The sequence below is a fragment of the Pistacia vera genome, unplaced genomic scaffold (genome assembly GCF_008641045.1).
Source record: "Pistacia vera cultivar Batoury unplaced genomic scaffold, PisVer_v2 Contig69, whole genome shotgun sequence".
Taxonomy (NCBI): Eukaryota; Viridiplantae; Streptophyta; class Magnoliopsida; order Sapindales; family Anacardiaceae; genus Pistacia; species Pistacia vera.
In genome coordinates, this window is record NW_022196545.1 from 591,112 (window position 1) to 613,934 (window position 22,823).

General features: G+C 35.0%; 1 non-coding gene and 1 pseudogene across 1 annotated transcript; one reads left to right on the forward strand and one right to left on the reverse strand.

Moving 5' to 3' along the window:
- Positions 1–3,471: 3,471 nt before the first annotated feature.
- LOC116113754 lies at positions 3,472–8,535 on the reverse strand (annotated as a pseudogene).
- A 10,842-nt stretch (positions 8,536–19,377) lies between these two features.
- TRNAK-CUU lies at positions 19,378–19,450 on the forward strand. The gene has a single exon. It is a non-coding gene; the product is annotated as a tRNA-Lys (tRNA).
- The last annotated feature ends 3,373 nt before the right edge of the window (positions 19,451–22,823 follow it).

Genomic DNA, 22,823 nt, shown 5'->3' on the forward strand with positions numbered 1-22,823 from the left:
TATTAGATTACTGGGAATGTTAGATTACTGAAAAGTTAGATTACCTTGAAGATTACTGGGAATCCTTAAGAAAATGCGTTTGGTTAGTTGGAATAAATTGATGTATATCTTATATTAATATGTTTGGTTAGGAGGAATAAATTGGTGATTATGTTATTTAAATTACTAAATTGTCCTCTTTTTAAATATTAGTATAATATTATTTATATTATTAATTTTTGTATAATTTTTTTTAATCTCCAACATTTCAAATTTAGCTAAAACACCCCCGCTTATATAAAATTTTAATTTATAACAAAATCACCCCAAGCCACTGCCTGCCACCGCCAGTCGTTGCTGGATATCACCGTGAGTAGCTGAGAGACACTGGTAGGCTTCAATATGACAATTTCTAGCTAGATCTACTTCAATATGACCGTTTTCAGCCATCAAAATGGCTAGAAACGGTCATATCGGAGCCTCCCGGTGACGGTGAGCTACTCATAGTGATTTCTAGCTTCTTTTGGCGACTTCCGACAGCGACTGACGGTGGTTTGGCTGGCGGTAGGTGGGTGGGGGTGGTGGCTTGGGTGGGTTGTAATTTGTTTTGAATTCAAGGATAATTTTGTTCAAAAAGTTAATTAATTTGGTTAAAAAGTAAAAGTCAGATTCATGTAAATTAATTTAAAAATAAGAGTATTATTGTCCTAAAATTTTATTAATAAAGGGTTGTTTGGATCAAGTTGACATTATATAATGGGGGTAATATATTTTAAATTGGGTAAATAACCATGTTTGGTTGTTTTGTAAAAAAACATTCCCCAAAAAAAAAAATGTCAAACAGTGTCAAATTGAGGGTAAATTGTAGAGAATAATATTACTTGAGGGGAGGGTGTTATTAAAATATTACTCTGGTAATCCAAAATTATGTCCAATTTTGCCCCAAAACAGTAGACAATGTAGACGAAAATATTATTGGTTTTGTTAATAATTACAAAACATCCAATTTACACAAAAAGATGGATTTGTCCTCAGTTTTTTTAATTTTTCGGATAAAATTGCCCTGCTTATAATCAATATTTTAAAAAATGCCACGAAATATTGGTGTGCTCATATTATTCTCACATATTTGCATATTGTGACCAATATGCTCTTTTATTTCACTAAAATTACAATATAAAAAGAAAAAAAATTCTCAGCCCTATTACACATTTTGACCGAGACTCTGCCCTAAACCTCCATCGCCACCGTTGGTCTTCTTCTTGATCTCGTTCACGACTTTATCACTCCGATCGCCATTTTTCGATAAGTCAAATGCCCCATTTCCATTGTATTTTTTATTTTGGGTTTGTTTTGCGTTCGTTAGTCTAAGATCTCGCTCTTGCCTCTGTCGTTGGTCGACCATCTTTGCCATAGCACCTCGGGTCTTCGTCTTCACCTGTTTGATCTGGATAGCACTCCAATCGCCATTTTTGGACAGCAATACAAATGTACCAATAATTCTCACACTTTTCACACATAATTTTGATATAGGATAAGTGGAAAAAGTTAACAAAATTCTTCAAATTTGGAAACTTGCATTTGTATTCCAAACCAAAAAAAAAAATAAAAATTTTCTTTTGCCTTGAAAAAAAGAAGGCTTCAATTGGACTAAAGTAGAAATCAACATATAGGAACTATAATTTGGGGCAATACACAAATCAGAGTTTTAAATTAAGAGGTGAGAACTATATTAGTTGCAATAACAAGGTGAGATGTTGAATGTATATCCAATAGAAAATACAATAGCTCTTTTTCGAAGTTTCAATAGACTGTGTAAATTTGTCAATAAATGACTTAACAATCAAATACTTAGCTAAAATATAAGAAAAAAAATTGTTAATTGATCATTTGTTTTATTAACTAAACACATTAATTATTTAAACCCAGTAATTATTAAAGGGCATTTTAGTAAAATGTAATCAAGACATCTGCTCTTACAGCCAACCAAACAGATTAATTAGTAATACAAGTAATCTTCTAAAGGGCATTCTAGTAAAAAGTCATTTTAGGACACTGTTATTACTATCAACTAAATACATTAATTATTAATACATTCCAATTGAACCAAGCACAATAATAATTTAAACACAGTAATCCACAAAGTAATCTATCTTTTTGGTAATTTTATTACTAAGATAAAAAAAAAATTATATAATCCAAACGCTCCCTCAGAAATAAAATTATAACAAAAATAAAATTATCTTGGTAATCTTAAAATACCTAAGAAAATGGAGGTTATCAGATTTCCTCCAATATTACCAACAATAACTAATATTGGTATTGAAATATTACCATAATCTTATATTACTTGACAACCAAATATGGTAATCAAGTAATATAAGATGATATAACCTTAGTAATCTGAGATAATCCCCAACCAAACGCCCCTTTAGTCTTAATAATTTAACCATTTTGTCATTTTGTGACTTGGATTAACAACTAAAAGCTCTTTGGATGTGTTTTGGAAACTATTTTCCCATATTTATTTAAAAACACAGAAAAAAAGAAAAAAAGGAACTGAATTTGTAAGTTGAAGTGATCATTTAGGTAATATCACTATTTTAAAACCCAGTCCTGCCCGGTCAATTCAATCGGGACTCGAAACCTTTACCAAGTCAGGTCACAAATTTTTTTTATTCATTTAAAACTCCTAGAAATGAGGACATTAATCCATGAACAATTAAAGATTAAAATGTTAAGGCTTTTAAAGAGAAATTGTCGGTGAGTACAATGGTGACAACAACGTCGATTTCTAATGAGTGAATCGATTAGAAATCGCAAAACAATTTCGTCAAAAAATCATACTATCATCGATGATTAAAGAGGCAAACGAGACAAACGAGGGAGGTGGGGTGAGATGAGTATTAGTCAAGAGGTCGAGAGGAGTATTTTTGTGATTATGGAGAGTGTTGTCATCGAAAACAAGCCCTGTTTGCCGACATCAATGATAGTGTTTGGAATGTTTTTACAAGATTTCAAACATATAAGAACTTACATTTAGTTTTCAAAGGTATTTTTGTTAGATTTCAAACCTTTGAACACCGATTTGACCCCCCAACAATCAACCTAAGACCCGACCACTTTTTTTAATTTCACCCCGAGTTGGATTTTAAAACATTGGGCAATATTTCTTTATTGATTCGATAAAGTTACCAAGCCGACACAAATATAGAATTACAAATCAAGAGCACAAATAATGATTAAAAGCCAACTTTTTGCATATTATGACCTACAAAAGTGCTTATTGTTCAAGACTATACAAAGCTAACAGACCCATAAAATTGGGACATTGAAAGTGGGGCATTGGCCAAAGAGAAATTCCACCCGATTGACACAACATACAGTGTGACTAATCTATACCTTGATTAAAATCAATTAAATCTGTCAAAACCTCTCTAAGCCTTGAGCATGAAACTTAAGAAATTTCTTGCTTTCCAGTGGCTACCTAAGGTGGTGTTGAGAACAAGGATTCTCAGTAGTTACAATGCTGTCAGGAGTGGCACCAAATAATAATGTACACCTCATGAAACTGTTCGTCCGTAGCAGACGGATGCAATATAAAGATTCTTAGCCCATTTTTCCTGCAAAAACAGTTAAAACTTTCAGACCTGGAGATTATATTGAAAACAGTAACAGATGAAATGCAATACATGATCAAAATAGATGATAAACCTTGACATGTGCACTAGGAAAAGCTGACGTTCGAAGAGTTTCTTGGGTTTCATCTGCAGGTTTTCTCCTTGGCACGCTAAGAACAAAAGCAGCCTGGTCCCAAGTTGCTGCAGTAGCTGTGATACGGTATCCGGAATCCCACCGCCGATGAATACCTTCGCTTGGGTAAAGAAAATCAAGTTCAACAACCTGAAATAAACGCAGAACATCAGTAAGTTATAAGTGCTTCTACCATATTAAACATTGGCATGCAACATCGGTAATTCCAAAATGACCTGGTCAGAAAATCCTGCACCGCGAGACTAACCACTCCCCATCTACTGCCAGAGGTGGCCATAGCAGTGACATAGAAACCCTCTCTCCATTTTTTATGATCCACTTAAAGGAAATGAATCGCTGACTTTGTAAGATTGCTGCAAATACTGTGTCCTGCACACAATTATATTTATAGTCAATTACAATGAATTTAAAAACTCAAATGCATACAGAACAAGAAGTAAAATATCTTAGACTAACCCTTTGACATGACTACTAAGGAACTTCCTTTGTAGCTCCAGCTATTGCACTGATGTAATGTTCTTTCACTGCTCCATTATCCATTCCTGCACCGACAGCCAAACAACAATTAGTTAATATATCCTAAAAAAAACCTATTTTACACGATAGTAAATTTTATTAAGGGTACAACAGTGTGACAGTGCAGAAGAGCAGACAACAATTGATAAATAAAAAAAGAGTATGTACCTATGAAGAAAAAAGGGCGAGAGTTCATAGACTGTGCACTGAAACCAGTGCCAGCATCCATAATAAGGGCCCACAGATTTTGACATGAAGCTACACTGCTAATAAACAAGCCATCCTCATTCCCTCTCAATGTGCTGCGCAAGCCTTGCATCTGCCACATTATAGTGATACCTACAATGGCAAGAAAAGCAAAATTCTGATCATAATGATTCAAACTATTTGATCATTCTTAATAAATTTAGGAAATAATGCAGACACTAAAATGAGGGACACAAATTGCAACAGACAGGAAAAACTATAAACTCAGTAAAGCCTTAACCATTCCAATGAAACAACAGACCCAAAAGCAAAAAGACCTGATAATTCATTAAACCAACCCTAGCAAATCTGGAAGCAGCTAACAAATGACATGAGCATGATATACCTTTGCTTCATCGGTCGACGAGCGTTATAAACACTAATCCATTGTGTAGCTGGCATTCCCATCCGAATCTTCTTCTCGGTTGTTCATATCTTCATCCTCCATTGTTAGCCGACCTCTCTTATGACCAACTTGATAATAAGCTTCACAAGTTTAGAAGTACAAGTCAGGTACACCAAAATCTTCGTCATTCAAATTCAGTATATCTAATGATACCTTCAATGGCAAAACCACAATAACTACAAGATGAAAAACATAATCAATACCTTCTGTGCACCTTCTGTGTTAATTGGCCTGATATCTGGATTTGGACCAACAATCCCATCAAGAGGGAAATGTATGTGTAATTAGGTTCTTCATCAAATTCAAGTTCACAACATACTCAACGAACTGTCTAAAAGGCTGTGGACAGAAGCAACATAGAGCCTCTGGAGACGTTGCCATTTTTTCTTGCAAACAAGGAATCCTTTATTATCTCCCTACAAAAATCATAACGTTAAAACATTATATGCAAGATCAAGCAAAACATCTATCTTTCTCATTCCTTTTTTATATCCCCACAAAATACAAACTCCTACAAAAGATAAGAAGGATACTGACCTGGTATCCTTGCCAGGCAAACGACCTCGAAGAAGGAAAATGAGTGTGTAAGCAAGTGATTCTAGATCATCTCTCCTACTCCAGTTCTACCTAAATGGCATGTACGCTAGCATAACGCACAGTTCCTCTGCCAGACAGGAATAACCCTTTAAATTAAGAGAATAAAAATACCGAAATAAAAAAATTTCAAACCAACCATGACAAAAATATGGTCATACCTGAAAACATCTGGCCGTTGATCATATTCAACATGCAATCCAGTTGAACTATCTCGCCATTAGTAGTGATTGCCAAAATCAGGTCATAAATCTATAGTTACAAAACATTTTTGCAAAAAGAGTGCTTAACATAAGAAACAAAGTGATAAACAGTTTACCTAATCCAAGGTCAACAAGGAAAATCTCTTCTCATCAGTGTTCCTGGGGGACCAAGCGAAAATTTCAGGCTTTAATCTCCATGCACATACCTGCCACAAATTGCGGTGAGCCTAATATGAGAATCCTATATTTTATGGCTTTGGTCATACAGATAACCATAGGAGTGTTCTATTACGTCACTGACTATGCAGACCAATTCACTCCGCCTCACGAAAAATAAAATAAACAGTGGAAACCTAGTGTATGATGGTGACAAGAAGTAAAAGACATGGTTAGTAACACAAGGCCTTACCTCTGGGTGCATCTTCCCAATAGGATATTGCTTCGATGGCAATGCAGGCAACCATTTCAATGGACATCCTGTCATTAACAACAGTATTAAATTAAGCAACCAAGAAACGAGATGACTAGTACTTTAACAGGGAAAGGCTAAAGAATATGCATCAATTTTGAGAGAACTTACGTAGTGAGTTATTATTCCAAACATCCACAAGCTGGTCCCAGCATATCCATGACCTGCAACAATTAAGGTTTTTCATAAATCTTGTACAAAAAAGCAGAAGCAGATTAAAAAAAAAATCAAAACAGAGTTCAAAGATAACATACCATGACTAATAATACCTTGCGGCCCTTGAAGTGTACTCGAGGGACACCGACTACACCCAGGGTGCTGTTAAAGTCACAAAAGGTTACAGTCTATAAAAAATAGAAAACCAACAATCATAATAAAAAATAAGCAAATATTACTTTACTCACTTGTATACTTGCCACTCATATGGCGGTCCATAGTTGCATCCTTACTACTTCTGTGTTCAAATTTCAACGCAACCTAGAATGCAGAGATCATTCAATGAATAGTAGGTACAACACGAAAGATAAAAACAAAATTCACAGAATAAAAAATCGATACTAAATGCTATACCTCCACAGCTCGGGCCGGTAGATCTATCATTTGTATTTACAGGAGACACCCGACGACCAAAATATACTTGCCCAAAACCACCCTTGCCCAGCTTTCGGTCCAGTCTATAAATTGGGAACCCCAACTGAAATCTGTGAGAACCAAGAATTAAATTCATTTTTCAGAGATACAGAGAAAAAGAAAGTGTCATGATATATTACAATAAGAGACTACATTTATCCAAATATAATTCAATTGACAAAATTATATAAAGCTTCACAACTGCCTTACAACTGGTCTTTAACTCCATATGAATAAACTACACAATTCCCATCAAATGTCAAACCAAAACCGTGCTGATCAAATATTGGAAGGAAGAGGGAAATAATAAACTAGAAAGCCTTATTGCCGGATAAAAAAATAATACAGAGAAATTTTTTGAGCTTTAACTAAGCACCCTATCAACATGAGAAACCTCATTTTCATAGAGAGGCCAACAAGGCTAATTAGGTCATTTCATACAAAAAATATGTAACTCAATCATAAATTAGTGGAGACCAAGTCGCCGATAAATATGAACATCAACTCATGACATCTTAATTGAATACTGCAATGCCTGCGGTATAACACTGACAAAAAACAACTTTTTAGTGCCACAATTACTTTATTGTCATTATTGATGATTAAATTCTCGAAATTCACTTAATTCAGGCCATCTAGAAGCACAAGAGAAGACAATACACAGGCGAACACGAGAAAAGCGCCATGCCACAAGGCGGCCAAATTGAAAAAAGTCAAGTTTATAAATGAAATCATAAACCGTTTTGGAACCATTGATGTCCTATAAATTAGGTCAGACCAAGTAGTTATAAGCTACAGTAACGACCAAAAAAAAAAAAAAAAAATACCTTCAAATAGCAGGACGACATTAACTACAGAAATATATTAGTTATGGCAGTTTAGAAATTGCATATTTGGGTATATCAAGATAGCATATATTCTCAGTGCATCAAGATAGTGTCCATATTAAATATATGACGAAAGATCCTCATTTTATACCAAATAAGTTAACATAACGTACATAAAACTAACACGTGCAAACCATCTCAACTGCAATCACAACCAAATCAACTTTCCCCAATAACAGCCTTTGTTTAATTAAAATTACTCCGTCCTCAAAACCAACACTCAAAACACTAATTACTCCCCGTCCCAAACTTGACTTTAAAACTGGTACATCATACATAACATAAATCAAACCCACCAACAAATTCAATTCATAAACCAATCCAAACAACCACCGTACATCTGATACTGTAAAAAAAATCAAATTATAAACCAAAAGGCCTAAAAACCAAAATTATTAAAAAAAAAAAAGAAAAGAAAGAAATTGTTACTTTTTCAGGAAGAGGCGCCGTGCTTCCCTCATCTTCGCCCCCCGCCACGGCCTTATCAATACTTCGACCACCACTGTCAAACTCATCCATATTCTTCTCCCCAACTTCCTCCTCCGCTTTCTCCGCCTCTTTCACCTCCGCTACCACCACTACTTTCTCATCAACCTTAACCTTCTCCTTATTGTTATTATTACTCTTCGGCACTCCAACCGGCAATGGCACTGCGGCAGCCGCAGCCGCGCGTCTCCGCCTCGTTCGTGTCGCAATCGCCTCTCCCGATCCCTCGACTATATTCCTATTCCCCTCCCGCCGATCCTCCGCCGTCTCTTCCGCCTTCGCTGCTGCTGCTGCCCGGCCTCTGCGCACTCCGCTACGCAGCACCGGCATCGTTCATCCTTCAATTATTCTCATCACAATTTAAAAAGACCCTAACAACACTAATCTTCCCTCACAATCACTCGCAACAACGAAAAAGATTCTTAATTTCAGCAAGATTTCTAACGGTGAATCAGCCAGATGTTTCAATTTTGGATTTTGATCGCAAATTTGAAGACTTTGATTGTCACTCTGTGACGAAATTAGGGTTTTGAAATTTGGGGATCTATTAAGTAAGAATCTAATGAAAGAGAGAGAGAGTGTGGAGAGAGCAGAAGAATACTTTTCAATGAAGAGAAGTAAGAAAATTTTATTTATAATTTTTTGTGTTTTCAGAAATTTAAATTATAGCGTGGAACGATCTGGAACGTTAATTGGGAGGAGATGGACGGTGATGGGAATTTTTATAAATTGAGATGAATTTACGAAAAATGAAGGGTGTGAAATTACTAAAAGGGGGTTTGAGTTGTACTTGCGCTGACAGAAAGGACTAAGCCACGAAGCGGTGACACAAAGTAGAAAGTAAAAGAACTGTGATACTTTGATAGATGATGGTGCATGGAACTTGTTGTGAGGTTGCGTGAATCTAACCCGTTGGATAAGGGAATGTACACAAATTCTCAAGTGCAGACATCCGAACAAAAAATAATATCATTTTAGTGTATTGATTTTTTGGTCTACATAAAAATAATCAAAATATGTTGACGCTTTATGGTTTCATTGACTAATATATAAAATTTGTCAAGCATGAACTTCCCATGGTACCATACAAACTAGAAACCCGTCGTTGATTTTACAAAATGCAAAAATTAAAGTCAATCAACTAGACAAAAACCTTTGATTTGTACATTAAAACTTTGTATAATATGTATAATGTTGGTGACTTTGAGTATCGCGAGCGAATGAACTACGGGTAAGGGTGAGCAAATTTCTAAGGTAAAACTGAAACTGATGGGTACTTGAGATGTCGGTTTCAATTCCAAATTTGGTGGAACTAGCACTAAGTGAGCCCAGGTCCGGTTTCACCGTTTTAGGAATTGAACCTGAAACCGAGGTCCAAGTATCCGAGGTGGAACTGACGGGTATCTGAGGTATATTTGTAATTTCTATATACAATTGGGAGTGTATTTGTAATTTTTATAGGTTATATTTGTCATTTTTGCGAACATGAGGGGTCTATTTGCAATTTTGTGTGAACAATGACCGATACCCCGTCCTTGAACCGAAACCTGTTCCAAGCATTTAGGAATGAAAACCGACTGAGTCCAGTTCTGGTTCCTAAATTCTAGGAACCACTGGGTCTAGTTCCGGTTCCTAAATCTTAGGAACCGTCGGGTCTGGATCTAGTTCTAAGGAATTGGGTCAGGTACTAGGACCCGCTCATCCCTATGAACTAGGTTGTACCAAGGTGTATAAGCTTGCATGTTTTCAAGAGTATCTTTTTATAAGAATGTTGGCATACGTATATAATGGTAAGTGAAAGTATGAAAAAACTTTATAAATTGGATTTATACCTTTAAAGGAAGAATGGTTGCTGATCATTAAATACTTCTTAAAGCCTATATTGAAATTGTTGAATTTTTTTGTAGAAGAAGTTAGGTTTTGAAGCAGCTGGGCCTATTATGGATTGGGCCAAAATGTGTAAAACTTGGTAAGGGAAGGGGTTGCTGAAGTAGAACCTAAGATTAAGCCCATAAAAGCATAAGTTTACTTTTTACTTTTAAGAATTGACAAGAGAATAGAATTATGATTAGGATTCCTAATTCTCTTGTTTACTAATTAGAATTGAGTAAAGAATTGGAATCTCATGGATAATCTATTTCATAAAACCATAGGTTAAGGATTCCACCAAATTCTTAAGATAGGGAATCCAGTGACTTTGTTGAGTCATGTGGGTTTATTTCAGAGGTGTTCAAAAGAACTGATTGGAAGGGGAACTAGTGGGTACTCGGGGTTTGATTCCGGTTCCTACCCGAAACCGACCGTCAATAGGTAGGTTCTGGTTCTAAATTTTTGGAACAGTTACTGTACGGTTCCGGTTCCTATAGTTAGGAACCGGAACGGGAACCAGAGTCAGGAACCGAGACTAATATAAAATAAAATTAAAGAGTATGGGGGTTAATAAAAAACTTTTGTAGAAAAAGTAATGTGAATACATTTATATTTATACTTTATAACATTTAAAGTAAGTTGGTTTGATGTTTGAGAATCTACTTTTACAAAGTAATAAAGTTTGTAACTTTATTTTTGTTAACAAATGCCCGGAGGGGGGGGGGGGGGGGGGGGGGGGTTTTGCCTTTTTCAAAACTTTTGGGGGATAATGAATTTTACAGGGTACCCAGAACCGTCAGTTTCTGTATCGGTTTCAAATTTCAAGGAACCGTCGGTTCCGGTTCCAATTTCGGTTCCTTCAAAAAATGCAGGGTACCCGAAACCAAACACCCCTAGTTTATTTGATTAAGTCTCTTTGTTTACATTATGAGTCTATTATTTTGACCGAGTCCATTGGAGTCTATTATTATTGGAATAATGCTTAAATTGATACTATTACAAGTCCTAGTCTTTGGGCACTTATGCAGGAGTTAGTGGCTGAGTTAGTGGCTAGATATTTTCTTTATGCATATAGCCATTCGGCATTTAGCTCTATAAATAGAGCAATTTGCTTTTGAGTCATTGTAATTTGTAGTGAAGCAATAAATAAATCTTGTCTTTTGTCTCAAAAACTATTCGTCTCTTTCTCTTATTTTGTCAACATTTGATATTAGAGCCAAGTTAAAACAAAAAGATAGTGTGAGGAGTTTGACAAAAAGTGTGAGAAGAAAGAACAAAGTGTGGTGTTTGCTAGTGAGGTTGAGAGAACAAAAAAAAAAAAAGGGCGAGTTTTGTGAGAACGAAAGGACGTATTGCAGTAGCTTTATTTCTTTTCTCCTTCACTTTGTTTTATTTTCTATAGCAGTGAACGATGGCCATCGAAAACTTTGTTCAACTGTCTATTCCTCGCTTTGATGGTCATTGTGATCATTGGAGCATATTAATGGAGAACTTTCTAAGATCTAAGGAGTATTGGCACGTTGTCTCTAAAGGAATTACGGACCAACATAGAGTATGACAATGACACAAGCACAAAGAACGGAGCTAGAAGGGTGGTGGTTGAAAGATCTCAAGGCAAAGAATTATCTTTTCCAAGCAATTGATCGCTCAATCTTGGAAACCATTCTTTGCAAAGACACTTCGAAACATATTTGGGATTCCATGAAGAAGAAGTATCAAGGTTCTGCAAGGGCAAAGAGTCAATAGCTTTAAGCACTTCGTACGGAGTTCCAAACACTTCGAATGAAGTCGGGAGAATCAGTTACAGATTATTTCTCTCGAACAATGGCGATTGTGAACAAGATGCGGATCCACGGGGACAAGACAGAGGATGTGACCATAGTAGAGAAGATTCTTCGATCCATGACACTAAAATTTAATTTTGTTGTTCGTTCCATAGAAGAATCTCATGATATTGATGAACTTTCAATTGACGAATTACAAAGTTCTTTGTTGGTTCATGAGCATAATTTTAACCAACAGGAGAAAGAGGAGCAAGCTTTGAAGGCCTCAACAGAAAATCACTTGGTGACAAGAGGAGACAGAGGACGAGGTAGAGGCAAAGGAAACAATGATTGTGGAAATCAACAATAACACCAACACCAACACCAACACCAACACCAACACCAACACCATGACAACCAATTTCAATGAAGAGGAAGAGGACGAGATGTCAACCACTCGACTACATATAAATTGAGATTAGCAGAAAAGTCCAATGTGGACTGCTACAGATGTCATAGGTACGGCCACTACAAGTCTGAATGCCGAACCAATCCGAATAGACAAGGTGAAGAAAGAACTAACTTTGCAGAAAAAGAAGAAGAGGTGTCTCTTTTGATGGTGTGTCACGTAAAGGAAGAAACTCAACCAAACATGTGGTATTTAGACATTGACTGTAGCAATCACATATGTGGAGATAAGAAGGCGTTCTCTGATCTGAACGAATCTTTTCGCACACCGTTAAATTTGGTGACAACTCTACGGTTTCTGTTATGGGAAAAGGAAGGGTAACTATTCAAACTACGAAAAATTCCACCCACACTATCTCTAATGTTCTTTTTGTCCTAGATCTAAAGACCAACTTGCTTAGTGTAGGTCAGCTGTAGGAGAAGGGGTACGAGATTTCTATCAAAGATGGAGTATGTCAAATTCAAGATGCAAAATGAGGCTTAATTGCTCAAGTTAACATGACAACAAATTGTATGTTTCAGCTTTATCTCCATAACACCACTCATTCATGCTTCTCAGCAAAACTGAACAATGTAGCATGGCTATGGCATTTTCGCTATGGTCACCTAAGTTTTGGTGGATTGAAGACTCTACAGCAGAAAAACATGGTGACTAGTCTTCCTCAAATTACTGCTCCATCTGAAGTTTGTGAAGAATTTGTTGTTAGCAAACAACACCGTAATCAATTTCTGCAAGGAAAATCATGGAGAGCAAAGAAGCAATTGGAGCTGGTTCATTCTGACCTTTGCGGGCTAATAAATCCACCTTCCAATGGAGGTAAAACATACATGATCACCTTTATTGATGATTTTAGCTGAAAAACATGGGTGTATTTTTCAGGAAAAGTCTGAAGCTTTTACAGCTTTTAAAAGCTACAAAGTTCTTGTTGAAAAAGAAGTTGGCAGCCAAATAAAAGTTCTTCGTACTGATCGTGGTAGAGAATACAACTCATATAAATTTGCAAATTTCCGTGAGACTCATGGAATTCAAAAGCAACTTACACGCCGCAGTAGAATGGCGTTGCAGAAAGGAAGAATTGTACAATCTTGAACATGGTGCGGTCAATCTTGGCAAGAAGCTGGATTCCAATAAGTTTTTGGCCAGAAGCTATCAATTAGAGTATTCATGTACTAAACAGAAGTCTCACCCTTGAAGTTTAAAATGTAACGCCGCAAGAAGCTTAGAGTGGACGTAAACCATCTGTCGAGCATTTCACAATTTTCGGTTGTATAGTATATGCACATATTACAGATCAAAAGAGAAGAAAACTTGATGACAAAGGAGAAAAATGCATTTTTCTTGGTGTTAGTGAGCAGTCAAAAGTGTACAAATTGTACAATCCTATCACCAAGAAAATTATCGTTAGTAGTGACATAATTTTTGATGAAGAAAGATTCTGGACGTGGAAAGAAAACAATGTCAAGTAACAAATACCGGTAGAATTTGATGGAGAAAATGAAAGGCAATAGCCCATGGAGAATGGACAACCGGTGGAAAACGAGCAATAACCAATTGTAGAAGACCTTAAAAGCCTAGCTAGAGTTGATATTGCTAATGAACAATAACCTCAACGAGTTAAAAAAAAGACTAGCATGGATGACTGATTATGAGGTACCTGGGATGATCCATCTGAAGACCCACTTACACATTTTGCTCTTTTTTTAGATTGTGATCATGTAGCTTTCAAAGATGTTGTCAAGGAGTCAAAGTGGCGGCAGGCTATGGATGCCAAAATAGCAGCCATTGAAAGAAACAACACTTGGGAGTTGATGAAGCTTCCAAAAGGGCAAAAAAGCATTGGTGTGAAGTGGGTATACAAGACGAAATTGAAGGAAAATGGAGAAATTGACAAGTACAAGGCACGCTTAGTCGTTAAGGACTATAAACAAGAGTTCGACATCGAATACAAAGAAGTTTTCAGTTGCAAGACATGACACAATCAGACTAGTGATTGCATTGGCGACACAAAACACATGACCTATTTTCCAGTTGGATGTGAAATCATCATTTTTACATGGCGACTCGGAAGAACAGGTATCTATTGATCAATCTCCAGGTTATGTGAAGCTTGGAAGTGAAAATAAGGTTTATAAACTCAAAAAAGCTTTGTATGAGCTAAAACAAGCTCCACGCGCTTGGTATAGTCGTATAAATGCTTATTTTTCTAAAGAGAGATTTAACAAATGTCCTGTAAACCCCGCGTTATTATTCCGATGCCCTAAGGTATGAAATTTACCTTTTCAAGTAATTTTTTTTTTTTTTGAATGGGAGGGTAAAATGGACAATTTACATGTATTTTGAGATGTGGCCATTATAAAGTGTAAGGGGTGATGTCATTGAAGAGAAATGAGGGTAGAATGGTCATAAAGTTTATTGATATGGTTAAATGGCGTAAACGGTAACCAAGGGTATAATGGTCTTTTCATACAAATCCATATGAAATAAGTATCCATAAAAGTGCACCAAGGGTAAATTAGTCATTTACCTAATGGGATTGCTTAATTGTTAAGTGTTTTAAAGAAGTCAAATGGCATTAAATGAGTGCTAATCATTATGTTGAGATAGAAATGACTAAAACGCCCTTATATGAAAAATTTATGTCAAATAACCCTTATATCTAACTTTTATTGACCAATCATAATAGAGTACCAATGGAATAAATATTTACAAGGTTTTAAGAGAGAGGAGTCGGCCTTGTACACCCCAAATGCATCATCTTTTTCTTCATCTCTCAAATCCACCATAAAAGCCACTAATCCAAACATTTTATTCTAAAATTTTCATAGGATTTCAAGTTGATTTTCAAAGGAGATCACCATCCACACTTAAAGAACTTCAATTTCAGGGTTTAAGGTGAGTTTTAAAACCCTAGTTGTTTTGATCTTTTAGTTAAAAGAGAAATTCAAAAGTGGTTATGTGTGTAAGGTAGAAAGGGTGAACCTTTGGAGTTAAAAAGGAGTGTCTTTGTGCTTTCAATACTAAGGTAAGGAAAAAAATCTCCCTTATGACTACAATTGATAACGTCTAGGGTCTATGGAACTTACATTTATTTATGTTAATATGATTGTGATGCTATATTTTGGTTATGGATTGTTTAAATGGGTGTGTTGATTGGTGTATATGTGCATATGGAGGATGATTATGCCAATTAAGAGATTTGTAGTTGGACGATATTTGGGCACTTTTTGGTTCTGTAAAAAGGGAGGTTTTTATGGCATTTTATACTTAGAATGATATGGCAAATGATATGAATGTGCAAATGAAGGTGACATGATTAAAATGAATAGAATTCGGATTTGGCTTTTTAAGACTTATACTTTATATGCTTCACTGAATTGGTCATAACTGAAGTTATAAAAATCCGATTGAGTTAATTCTTGAAGTATTAAAAATTTGAGAAATAGACCTAAAACTTTTATGTTTTAGCCAAAAATAAATTCGAATTGGAAGATAAGGTAAAAATTGCTTGAAAAGTGACGAACTATATGGCATCCACCTTCTTAATGGAAATTCCCATTTGTTTTTAATTCTAATAAATCCCTGAATAATCTTACTATTGAAATTCCTTTTATTGTATGAGAAATTGAATGAATTAAGTTAAGGAATTTAGTAGGAGAATATTCATGTTATAGAGTTTTGCTAAATTGATTGATGAGTTATGCAATTGGCCAAGGGTACATGTTAAATGAATGAATAGTATGATTAAGCATAGGAGATGTTGTTCCATATGTTTGCATTCATAATGGTAATGCATATAGCTTACTTAGTTGACTTATGAAAAAATTTATGAAATGTTAAAGAATGAATTCCATGAGTCTCTTGAGGTATAAACTAAGATCAGAAAAATGAAATTCTTATGGAAACCATGAGTCCTTTGAGGTGACGACCAAGAACAAGGTAATGGTTCAAATGAATCCGATCGAATAACAAAGATTAATGAAAACATCAAGTATAAAGACAAAAGAAATAAGCATGCCATGTATATGAATATTTCGTAAGTCATATATGTTCTATGTTATATTATGTATGGTTATGTTTTGACTTATGTTTATGAGAAAAGTCCAAAATGTATGATATGTTTTATGAACTTGTTTTGTCAAAGAATGAAGGTCATGTTTTATAGGTAGGTAAGGTCCTAGGTAATATACTTATATAATGAACCTTAATAGTTTATAAATAGTCATTTTCCCTTACTGAGCGATTAGCGCTCACCCCATGAAATGTTTTAAAATGTTTTGCAGGTAAGGATTAAGGCATGAAGCTGGGAGAGGATTCCGAGGGACGCTATGAGTATGAAGGGGTGTTTTAATTATGACTATTGAATGGTTTTGCTAGCATTTAGTGTAGTAATTATGTTTATATCTCATAATGCAATAAATATGTCCATGTTATAGTGGAGTATATATGTTTGTGTTAATAAAGGAAATCAAATTGCTAGTAAATTTTGTAAAAGTGTATACGTTCTAGTAAGTACTACTATGGATTTCATAATTTACTCCAAGAAAGGAAACTAGATTTTTTGACTTGCACAATGAACTTATTATAGTTTAAAAATTAAATTAAAATATATATATATATTTTTAAACTACAGGTTTATTCTTTAAATAGGATTTTAAATAAACTTCTTTCTTAGACGTGCGTTTTACAGGTTCTCAATGGCCAAGGGATACTTAGGAAATACCCGACTAAGGAGGGGTTTTACATGTCCATATGAGCATACACTTTGTACAAAGATTGGAGATGGAGGAAAATTGCTCGTTGTTTGCTTATATGTTGATGATCTTATTTTCACTGGAAATGATAGTGCCATGTTTGACAAATTTAAACAATCTATGATGGTTGAATTTGATATGTCTGATCTTAGAACAATGCATTATTTTTTGGGCATTGAAGTGGTGCAATCTGCAGCTGGGATTTTTATTTCTCAAAAGAAGTATGTGCAAGACATTTTGGACAAGTTTCAAATGAAAAATTGCAATTATGTTCGCACAACTACTGAAGTTGGTTTGAAGCTTGTTCGAGATCCTGAAGAAAGGAAGATTGATAGCACTCTTTACAAGCAAATTGTAGAGATTTTGATGTATTTAACAGCTACGAGACCTGACATAATGCGTGATGTAAGTCTTATTAGCAGATACATGGAATGCCCGAGGGAGATACATCTTTTAGCTGCAAAAAGAATCTTTCGATACTTGCAAGGGATTGTTGATTATGGGTTGTTTTACAAGAAAGGAGAAACGTCAGATTTAATTGGATTTACTGATAGTGATTATGCTAGAGAACAAGATGATAGAAAGAGTACTTTAGGTTATGTCTTTATGATAGGTTCAGGAGTTGTCTCATGGTCTTCAAAGAAACAACCAATTGTCACGCTATCAACAACTGAAGCCAATTTCGTTGCTGCAACTTCATCTGCTTGCCAAGCTATTTGGTTGAGAAAAGTTCTTGAAGAGCTCTATTTCAAGCAACAAGGACTGACCCCAATTAATTGTGACAGCAGTTCAGCAATTAAGCTCTCCAAGAATCCTGTTTTACATGGGCGAAGTAAACATATAGATGTGAGGTATCACTTCTTGAGAAGTCTCACCAACGATGGAATCATTGATCTTACCTTTTGCAAAAGTGAAGACCAAGTTGCTGATATATTTACTAAACCCCTCAAAGTGCCTTTATTTTAGAAGCTACAGAAATTGCCGAGTGTACGCACTTTGGAATGACCAGTTTCAGGCATGATTTTTGTTACTAATGTTTTCTAAACTGACTGTTTGAAAATCTTTCAGTTTAAGGGAAGGAATGTTGAGTCACGTGGGTTTATTTGATTAAGTCTCTTTGTTTACATTATGAGTCTATTGTTTTGACCGAGTCCATTGGAGTCTGTTATTTGTGGAATAATGCTTAAATTGATACTGTTACAAGTCCTAGTCTTTGGGCACTTATACAGGAGTTAGTGGCTAGATATTTTCTTTATGCATATAACTGTTTGGCATTTAGCTTTATAAATAGAGCAGTTTGCTTTTGAGTCATTGTAATTTGCAGTGAAGCAATAAATAAATCTTGTCTTTTGTCTCATAAACTATTTGTCCTTTTCTCTTATTTTGTCAACAGAATTCACTTTTGTTTTTGACCCTATTTTGAATTTAAATCTTTTATTTTTCTTTTAAAGATTCTTATTTCAACGTTTAATATTTTACATTTTATTGATTATTAAGATGTGATTTTATAAATATTGACATTTGTTAAACAATTTACAGGACTTGGTCGTTGACCACCCTTTGACCATCGTTGACTGGTGTTGGCCTTCCATTAATCGATCATTGACCGGTGGTTGACTGGCCATTAAATTTTGATTCTTTACTTAGAATAACTATTGTTAAAGAATATATATATATATTAATTTTTTTATTGTTATTTACATAATTAGTTTTTTTAATCTAAAATACAATAATAATTTTTAACTTTGTGCATAATATTTTAATGGTGAGGGTATTTTTGTCTACATACAACACATTTGATTCAATTCCCTCAATATTTCATCTTATAAGTATAAAATAGAATCATAATACATTGATTCATTATTTGAATATGTATCCATTTCTATTTTTCTTTCATTTCCAATACAATTCCAATAAGTAAACATGGCCTGTTTCACATGTCTTCGAATTTATTTTCAGTTTGATTTTTAAAGCCTTGTCTTTATTTTTCCTCTACCTTCTCTCTTTCTTTAAATTGATAACAAATATACTAAATCCACTGATTTTTAAGAAAAATATTATCCTTACAAAGACCCATACAAAGAGGGTTACAAAGTGACGTCAATAAGAAGAAAAAAACAAAGCAAGAACGGAAAAAGAGAGAGACAGAGAGAGAGAGACAGAGAAATCATAAAGATCAATGGTAGCAATTATCTTTGTATGCCCCCTTTGTATTTGTCTTTGTAAGACTAACACTATTAGATTTTTAATCCAGGAAGGGTCCAAGATCTTTAAATTTCTAAAATTGAAGATTTCAATGCTAATTATTGCAAATACAATGCTGGACTCACAACAAGCCCGTCTAGCTCAGTTGGTAGAGCGCAAGGCTCTTAACCTTGTGGTCGTGGGTTCGAGCCCCACGGTGGGCGTATTATTTTCTAATTTTTGTCAATTTGTTTCCACATGGGCTTTCTTTTTTGTGGGCTGATGTTTATCTCTGCAGCCCTTTGAGTCCATTTCTTCTTTGTCATAATGGAATGATGGGCCTTTTCGTGGGCTTCAAATGCACCAACAAAAGACTATAGTCGATTATCGACTCGATAACATTATCACCAATAATCATACAAATTACCGTAATTAGATTATTAAACCATTGAAGGCTAACCCTGGTTTTAAATGCTTGATTGATTCATTTGTTTACTTGATAAGTGGGGATTAATATAAAATTAATTTCAAAGTCATCAAGCATCCTTTTCTCTTATTTCTTATACGAAAGAACCTAAAATGAGGGAGAGTAAAATTAAAGCATGAAAAAGAATGTCCCCTCTACATTAAATAAAAGAGTAAAAGACTAAATTGATGCAATTTATCAAGGAATGCTTTGTCTTCTCTCTATCTTAAATTATGATATTAAAATCACAAAGTACATTTTTTGTTTGGATTTGATTTTGAAACATATATTACCTAGATTTGAAGCAAACAATATATATATATATATCCATCCAAAAACCTAAATATTTTTATATCTTGCTTGTGGTGGATATATATATTGCCCAATCATCAAGCATTAAGTTGGTGGAGAACAAATCTTTTTATACCACAAACATATTCAAAAGTAGCCTAATCCATGAANCGTTCATTAATAAGGAATGACTATTCTATTTTCCTTTTGAAGGAATATGTTCTTTCATAAGGAACAACCATTCCTTGTGAAGGAATGATAGTTCATCCGTAAGAAACGATTGTTCGTGTCTAGTCAAAGTCAGTTAGTGTCTTGTGTGTGGTGGGAGCTGACATGACAGTTGTCAACTCAACTGTTACGTTGGGGTTATAAGAAAAGATTGTGAGATTGGGTTTTGGACGTAGTATTGCTTATTTTAACCAAAATGTGACATTTCATTGTAACAATGAAAGTTGTTGAGACTTGCGGTAGTTACAAGCAACAAAGACACCAATAATGGCGATTGACTGATTTGTAAATTGCCCAGTTGGCTCCTATAGCTTTACAGCTTAAATGTTCCTTGTCTCTGGAGTTTCTTGTTCTATGTAGCTTATAACATACTCACAGAAAAGTTCAATTGCAGCATAGCATGTTATTTTTTGTAGAAAGATGAGTATTTTGGCATGAACATGTTGGGAAGATCATCCCCTTTTGACCCTTCATAATTTTTCAGAGCAATGAACACCTGGAGTTTCGTTACACTTCATTCTTGAACAGCCTGTATCCATTCAGAGACAGACAAAATCATTTCTAAAGCAAATCAAGAATCTTTTTTGTTGAGGACCCATTATTTTATCATACTAAACAAGTATGATTAGGGTTCTAATAACCGATGTCTCAGGTATTGACTGTTCATTAATGTAACCTTGGATTCTATCCTAATTTCATGTGGCTCTTGATGAATGCAAACAGGATGATGATTACTTCTCCACTTGTCAGTTATTTTGTTCTTTGGTGGGTCAATTTGAGTCGGGTACAGTACAGTCCATTCCAAGTTGTATTATCATTATTGTGAATATGGCAAGAAGATGGTTGAACAAACAACCACTGTCAGGTACTTCCCATATGATGTAAGCCCCTCTTATTTTGTTTGCCATGCATATTTTGCAGCCTTCACAGTGCACAACCCTATCTCGAATAGTTCCCGGTGTAACACCCCGGCCCAGGTGGGCCTTGCCCTAGGGCAATTTAAAAAAAGCAAGCTCGGGTTCTAAAATCCGGGCCGGGCCAATCCGAGCTTGAGGCCCGAGTTTGGTATAAAATGATTAGGGATTTTGTTGAACTTTTTACTAGATGTATGGGGTCTACAACAATTTGGTTGGGACTTTATGAAAGGTAGATGTAGGGGTGTTCGTCGGTTCGAAACAAATATTTTTTACTAAATCCAATCCGATCCAAGTATATATTGGCTTTTAGATTATTCATTTGATCCAATCCAATTCAGTCACATCTATTTTAAGTTATATGTACAATTTAAACTTGAAATTACTAAAAAGTACATTTACATGACAATAGTGTTCATGATTAACTATCCACTATTTTTTTTTTCTGTTTGGATTCAGTCTTAAAATGTTGGGCTGATCCTAACTTTGTTCAACTTCGAAATTAGCCCAATGACCCCAATACTAGAAAATTTGTAGATGCATTTGTTGGCGGAATTGAACATTTTTTAAAGCCAATGAGAACCATTTCGGCATAATAAAATTTTAACCACTATTGGGATGGTCTGATGGTAAAAAAGCAAAAGAAGATCTAACATGATCTCCCAAGTTCGAATCGCTTTGATGATAAAAAAGTAAGAGGATGATCTAACAGGGTTTCCCGAGTTTGAGTTCTCACAGCCCTTAATAGAAGTGACCATTGAAGCTCTTATGTACCCAGTCAGTAGTTCCAAGGTCCAGGATGACTAGTTAAAGTGTACGCAAACTAGCTTGAACACCCCCAGTCATTAAAAAAAAAAAAAAAGGGCATAATTCATTACAATTATCTCAAAGGCCTAATATATCTTAATGTCAAAACAAAAAGATTAGATTATTGTAATTAAATATTAATCTAACTGAACACAACAAGGTTTAGGTATGTCTGATGGTTTTAAGAGTGAAGATGAAGAGAAATATTTTTTAATTTATATCTACTCAATATATAACTTCAAATTATTGGATAGATAATTATGATAAATTCAAAATTTAAGTCAAAATCGTTTAACCCAATTCATGAATTGGGTTATTCTTATTACAATTAATGGTTATGGTGTTGCTAACAAGTACTGAATATTCAAATAGGGCCCTTCGTGCTTTAGACATCTCCTCTTCATGAATCCTGATTTGGTTCTGTGTGGGGTTTGCCCCTAGCTGTGGGACTTGTCTCTCTTCCTCCACATATTGCCACAACCCATGACCTCTTAAATAAGTCTTCATCTTGACAACCCATACATGGAACTAATCTCCATTGAAGATGGGTGGAGAAAGTAAAGCTGGAGTTGCTGCCATGAAGATGATTACGTATGGTGTTGAGTTTTGTTAAGAGGTTTTTGTTTTTCCAAGTCCTGAAAGATCACAATAGCTCTGATACTAATTGTTGGTTTTTAGAGCTAAAGAGTACTAAGAAAAGAGGAACAAACAGACGTGAGAGAGAGCTGTAAAGAGAGAAAATCTGAACTGAAATTTTGCTCTATTTTGCATTCAAAAAATAAGGGTAATTTATACACAAAGTCAGTCCACTGTATCACCTAATGCAGTGGATATTTTAAGTTTGAATTTAATCTAAACACATACAAGTAATACAAGTACAAGCATTTCAAA